A 7,138-nucleotide genomic window follows, 5' to 3' on the forward strand; every position below is an offset into this window, starting at 1 on the left:
AGGCCGACGTGCTATGGTTCTCCACCTGGGTCTGGAACGCCAAATTAGTCCCTCTCCTCGCTGGAAGTCCAAAAAAAAAGGCGTGAATTTGACTAAGTGTCTAGGAGGATGTCCCCTTAAGAAGGCCGACGTGCCTTGGTTCTCTACCTGGGTACGGAACACCAAATTAGTCCCTCTCCTAGCTGGAAGTCCAAAAAAAAGGCGTGAATTTGACTAAGTGTCTAGGAGCATTTCCCTTTAAGAAGGCCGACGTGCTATGGTTCTCCACCTGGGTACGGAACGCCAAATTAGTCCCTCTCCTAGCTGGAAGTCCAAAAAAAAGGCGTGAATTTGACTAAGTGTCTAGGAGCATTTCCCTTTAAGAAGGCCGACGTGCTATGGTTCTCCACCTGGGTACGGAACGCCAAATTAGTCCCTCTCCTAGCTGGAAGTCCAAAAAAAAGGCGTGAATTTGACTAAGTGTCTAGGAGCATTTCCCTTTAAGAAGGCCGACGTGCTATGGTTCTCCACCTGGGTACGGAACGCCAAATTAGTCCCTCTCCTAGCTGGAAGTCCAAAAAAAAAGGCGTGAATTTGACTAAGTGTCTAGGAGGATGTCCCCTTAAGAAGGCCGACGTGCTATGGTTCTCCACCTGGGTCAGGAAAGCAAAATTGTCCCTCTCCTCGCTGGAAGTCCAAAAAAAAGGCGTGAATTTGACTAAGTGCCTAGGAGCATTTCCCTTTAAGAAGGCCGACGTGCTATGGTTCTCCACCTGGGTCAGGAAAGCAAAATTGTCCCTCTCCTCGCTGGAAGTCCAAAAAAAAGGCGTAAATTTGACTAAGTGCCTAGGAGGATGTCCCTTTAAGAAGGCCGACGTGCTATGGTTCTCCACCTGGGTCAGGAAAGCAAAATTGTCCCTCTCCTCGCTGGAAGTCCAAAAAAAAGGCGTAAATTTGACTAAGTGCCTAGGAGGATGTCCCTTAAAGAAGGCCGACGTGCTATGGTTCTCCACCTGGGTCTGGAACGCCAAATTAGTCCCTCTCCTCGCTGGAAGTCCAAAAAAAAGGCGGAAATTTGACTAAGTGTCTAGGAGCATTTCCCTTTAAGAAGGCCGACGTGCTATGGTTCTCCACCTGGGTACGGAACGCCAAATTAGTCCCTCTCCTAGCTGGAAGTCCAAAAAAAAGGCGTGAATTTGACTAAGTGTCTAGGAGCATTTCCCTTTAAGAAGGCCGACGTGCTATGGTTCTCCACCTGGGTACGGAACGCCAAATTAGTCCCTCTCCTAGCTGGAAGTCCAAAAAAAAGGCGTGAATTTGACTAAGTGTCTAGGAGCATTTCCCTTTAAGAAGGCCGACGTGCTATGGTTCTCCACCTGGGTACGGAACGCCAAATTAGTCCCTCTCCTAGCTGGAAGTCCAAAAAAAAAGGCGTGAATTTGACTAAGTGTCTAGGAGGATGTCCCCTTAAGAAGGCCGACGTGCTATGGTTCTCCACCTGGGTCAGGAAAGCAAAATTGTCCCTCTCCTCGCTGGAAGTCCAAAAAAAAGGCGTGAATTTGACTAAGTGCCTAGGAGCATTTCCCTTTAAGAAGGCCGACGTGCTATGGTTCTCCACCTGGGTCAGGAAAGCAAAATTGTCCCTCTCCTCGCTGGAAGTCCAAAAAAAAGGCGTAAATTTGACTAAGTGCCTAGGAGGATGTCCCTTTAAGAAGGCCGACGTGCTATGGTTCTCCACCTGGGTCAGGAAAGCAAAATTGTCCCTCTCCTCGCTGGAAGTCCAAAAAAAAGGCGTAAATTTGACTAAGTGCCTAGGAGGATGTCCCTTAAAGAAGGCCGACGTGCTATGGTTCTCCACCTGGGTCTGGAACGCCAAATTAGTCCCTCTCCTCGCTGGAAGTCCAAAAAAAAGGCGGAAATTTGACTAAGTGCCTAGGAGGATGTCCCTTTAAGAAGGCCGACGTGCTATGGTTCTCCACCCGGGTCCGGAACTCAAAATTAGATCATTTTAGAGTACCAGGACTATAGTGGGGGAATTGGAGCCCTCTGGTGGACACTCGCTGCAAATGCACCCTGAATTAAAGACATTATTTCCAGTTCTTTTGGGGCCCTATTTTCAGGCGTAAATTTGACTAAGTGTCTAGGGGCATGTCCCTTTAAGAAGGCCGACCTGCTATGGTTCTCCACCTGGGTCTGGAACGCCAAATTAGTCCCTCTCCTAGCTGGAAGTCCAAAAAAAAGGCGTGAATTTGACTAAGTGTCTAGGAGCATTTCCCTTTAAGAAGGCCGACGTGCTATGGTTCTCCACCTGGGTACGGAACGCCAAATTAGTCCCTCTCCTAGCTGGAAGTCCAAAAAAAAGGCGTGAATTTGACTAAGTGTCTAGGAGCATTTCCCTTTAAGAAGGCCGACGTGCTATGGTTCTCCACCTGGGTACGGAACGCCAAATTAGTCCCTCTCCTAGCTGGAAGTAGTCAAAAAAAGGCGGAAATTTGACTAAGTGTCATTATTTTAGAGTACCAGGCCTCTATAGAAAAGTTTGGTTTTTTGTCTATGTGTCATCATTTTAGAGTACCAGGCCTCTATAGAAAAGTTTGGTTTTTTGTCTATGTGTCATCATTTTAGAGTACCAGGGCTCTATAGAAAAGTTTGGTAAATTTGACTAAGTGTCTAGGAGCATTTCCCTTTAAGAAGGCCGACGTGCTATGGTTCTCCACCTGGGTCTGGAACGCCAAATTAGTCCCTCTCCTAGCTGGAAGTCCAAAAAAAAAGGCGTGAATTTGACTAAGTGCCTAGGAGCATTTCCCTTTAAGAAGGCCGACGTGCTATGGTTCTCCACCTGGGTCAGGAAAGCAAAATTGTCCCTCTCCTCGCTGGAAGTCCAAAAAAAAGGCGTGAATTTGACTAAGTGCCTAGGAGCATTTCCCTTTAAGAAGGCCGACGTGCTATGGTTCTCCACCTGGGTCAGGAAAGCAAAATTGTCCCTCTCCTCGCTGGAAGTCCAAAAAAAAGGCGTAAATTTGACTAAGTGCCTAGGAGGATGTCCCTTTAAGAAGGCCGACGTGCTATGGTTCTCCACCTGGGTCAGGAAAGCAAAATTGTCCCTCTCCTCGCTGGAAGTCCAAAAAAAAGGCGTGAATTTGACTAAGTGCCTAGGAGCATTTCCCTTTAAGAAGGCCGACGTGCTATGGTTCTCCACCTGGGTCTGGAACGCCAAATTAGTCCCTCTCCTCGCTGGAAGTCCAAAAAAAAGGCGTAAATTTGACTAAGTGCCTAGGAGGATGTCCCTTTAAGAAGGCCGACGTGCTATGGTTCTCCACCTGGGTCAGGAAAGCAAAATTGTCCCTCTCCTCGCTGGAAGTCCAAAAAAAAGGCGTAAATTTGACTAAGTGCCTAGGAGGATGTCCCTTAAAGAAGGCCGACGTGCTATGGTTCTCCACCTGGGTCTGGAACGCCAAATTAGTCCCTCTCCTAGCTGGAAGTCCAAAAAAAAGGCGTGAATTTGACTAAGTGCCTAGGAGGATGTCCCTTTAAGAAGGCCGACGTGCTATGGTTCTCCACCTGGGTACGGAACGCCAAATTAGTCCCTCTCCTCGCTGGAAGTCCAAAAAAAAGGCGGAAATTTGACTAAGTGCCTAGGAGGATGTCCCTTTAAGAAGGCCGACGTGCTATGGTCCTCCACCTGGGTCAGGAACGCAAAATTGTCCCTATCCTCGCTGGAAGTCCAAAAAAAAGGCGTAAATTTGACTAAGTGCCTAGGAGGATGTCCCTTTAAGAAGGCCGACGTGCTATGGTTCTCCACCTGGGTCTGGAACGCCAAATTAGTCCCTCTCCTCGCTGGAAGTCCAAAAAAAAGGCGTGAATTTGACTAAGTGCCTAGGAGCATTTCCCTTTAAGAAGGCCGACGTGCTATGGTTCTCCACCTGGGTCAGGAAAGCAAAATTGTCCCTCTCCTCGCTGGAAGTCCAAAAAAAAGGCGTGAATTTGACTAAGTGCCTAGGAGGATGTCCCTTTAAGAAGGCCGACGTGCTATGGTTCTCCACCTGGGTCAGGAAAGCAAAATTGTCCCTCTCCTCGCTGGAAGTCCAAAAAAAAGGCGTGAATTTGACTAAGTGCCTAGGAGCATTTCCCTTTAAGAAGGCCGACGTGCTATGGTTCTCCACCTGGGTACGGAACGCCAAATTAGTCCCTCTCCTAGCTGGAAGTCCAAAAAAAAAGGCGTGAATTTGACTAAGTGTCTAGGAGGATGTCCCTTTAAGAAGGCCGACGTCCCTTGGTTCTCCACCTGGGTACGGAACGCCAAATTAGTCCCTCTCCTAGCTGGAAGTAGTCAAAAAAAGGCGGAAATTTGACTAAGTGTCATTATTTTAGAGTACCAGGCCTCTATAGAAAAGTTTGGTTTTTTGTCTATGTGTCATCATTTTAGAGTACCAGGGCTCTATAGAAAAGTTTGGTAAATTTGACTAAGTGTCTAGGAGCATTTCCCTTTAAGAAGGCCGACCTGCTATGGTTCTCCACCTGGGTACGGAACGCCAAATTAGTCCCTCTCCTAGCTGGAAGTCCAAAAAAAAAGGCGTGAATTTGACTAAGTGTCTAGGAGCATGTCCCTTTAAGAAGGCCGACCTGCTATGGTTCTCCACCTGGGTCAGGAACGCCAAATTGTCCCTCTCCTCGCTGGAAGTCCAAAAAAAAGGCGTGAATTTGACTAAGTGCCTAGGAGGATGTCCCTTTAAGAAGGCCGACGTGCTATGGTTCTCCACCTGGGTCAGGAAAGCAAAATTGTCCCTCTCCTCGCTGGAAGTCCAAAAAAAAAAGGTGTAAATTTGACTAAGTGTCTAGGAGCATTTCCCTTTAAGAAGGCCGACCTGCTATGGTTCTCCACCTGGGTCAGGAACGCCAAATTGTCCCTCTCCTCGCTGGAAGTCCAAAAAAAAGGCGTGAATTTGACTAAGTGCCTAGGAGCATTTCCCTTTAAGAAGGCCGACGTGCTATGGTTCTCCACCCGGGTACGGAAAGCAAAATTAGTCCCTCTCCTCGCTGGAAGTCCAAAAAAAAGGCGTAAATTTGACTAAGTGCCTAGGAGGATGTCCCTTTAAGAAGGCTGACCTGCTATGGTTCTCCACCCGGGTGCGGAAAGCAAAATTAGTCCCTCTCCTCGCTGGAAGTCCAAAAAAAAGGCGGAAATTTGACTAAGTGCCTAGGAGGATGTCCCTTTAAGAAGGCTGACCTGCTATGGTTCTCCACCCGGGTACGGAAAGCAAAATTAGTCCCTCTCCTCGCTGGAAGTCCAAAAAAAAGGCGTAAATTTGACTAAGTGCCTAGGAGCATTTCCCTTTAAGAAGGCCGACCTGCTATGGTTCTCCACCCGGGTCCGGAACTCAAAATTAGTCCCTCTCCTAGTTGGAAGTCATCAAAAAAAGGCGGAAATTTGACTAAGTGCCATCATTTTAGAGTACCAGGACTATAGCTGGGGAATTGGAGCCCTCTGCTGGACACTCGCTGCAAATGCACCCTGAATTAAACACATTATTTCCAGTTCTTTTGGTGTTCCCGGGGAATGAGAGGCCTTTTGTGGGCCAGAAAGAGTGGGGGACCCTTGGAGCCCCTATTTTCAGACAGTTTGGCTTATTTCGGTGACGCCGGGGCGTCCATCAGGTCTTCCCGGGGAATGAGAGGCCTTTTGTGGCCATATGTCAACAAAAGAGTGGGGAAATGGAGCCCTCCGGTGGACTCCCGCTGCAAATGCACCCCCCAAATTAAATACATTAATTCCAGGCCTTTTGGGGCCCTATATTCAGACGGTGTGTAGCCCTCCAGTGGACTCCCGCCTCCAATGCACCCCCCAAATTAAAGACATCACCCCCCAAATTAAAGGCATCATTTCCAGTTCTTTTGGGGCCCTATTTTCAGACAGTTTGGCGGATTTCCTTGACGCCGGGGAGTCCTACAGGTGTTCCCGGGGAATGAGAGGCCTTTTGTGGGCCAGAAAGAGTGGGGAACCCTTGGAGCCCCTATTTTCAGACAGTTTGGCTTATTTCGGTGACGCCGGGGCGTCCATCAGGTCTTCCCGGGGAATGAGAGGCCTTTTGTGGCCATATGTCAACAAAAGAGTGGGGAAATGGAGCCCTCCGGTGGACTCCCGCTGCAAATGCACCCCCCAAATTAAATACATTAATTCCAGGCCTTTTGGGGCCCTATATTCAGACGGTGTGGAGCCCTCCAGTGGACTCCCGCCTCCAATGCACCCCCATAATTATAGACATCACCCCCCAAATTAAACACATTATTTCCAGTTCTTTTGGGCCCCTATTTTCAGACGGTTTGGCGTATTTCCTTGACGCCGGGGAGTCCTACAGGTGTTCCCGGGGAATGAGAGGCCTTTTGTGGGCCAGAAAGAGTGGGGAACCCTTGGAGCCCCTATTTTCAGACAGTTTGGCTTATTTCGGTGACGCCGGGGCGTCCATCAGGTCTTCCCGGGGAATGAGAGGCCTTTTGTGGCCATATGTCAACAAAAGAGTGGGGAAATGGAGCCCTCCGGTGGACTCCCGCTGCAAATGCACCCCCCAAATTAAATACATTAATTCCAGGCCTTTTGGGGCCCTATATTCAGACGGTGTGGAGCCCTCCAGTGGACTCCCGCCTCCAATGCACCCCCATAATTATAGACATCACCCCCCAAATTAAACACATTATTTCCAGTTCTTTTGGGCCCCTATTTTCAGACGGTTTGGCGTATTTCCTTGACGCCGGGGAGTCCTACAGGTGTTCCCGGGGAATGAGAGGCCTTTTGTGGGCCAGAAAGAGTGGGGAACCCTTGGAGCCCCTATTTTCAGACAGTTTGGCTTATTTCGGTGACGCCGGGGCGTCCATCAGGTCTTCCCGGGGAATGAGAGGCCTTTTGTGGCCATATGTCAACAAAAGAGTGGGGAAATGGAGCCCTCCGGTGGACTCCCGCTGCAAATGCACCCCCCAAATTAAAGACATTAATTCCAGGCCTTTTGGGGCCCTATATTCAGACGGTGTGGAGCCCTCCAGTGGACTCCCGCCTCCAATGCACCCCCATAATTATAGACATCACCCCCCAAATTAAACACATTATTTCCAGTTCTTTTGGGCCCCTATTTTCAGACGGTTTGGCGTATTTCCTTGACGCCGGGGA

Source organism: Nerophis lumbriciformis, unplaced genomic scaffold (genome assembly GCF_033978685.3).
Source record: "Nerophis lumbriciformis unplaced genomic scaffold, RoL_Nlum_v2.1 HiC_scaffold_73, whole genome shotgun sequence".
NCBI classification, from domain to species: Eukaryota; Metazoa; Chordata; class Actinopteri; order Syngnathiformes; family Syngnathidae; genus Nerophis; species Nerophis lumbriciformis.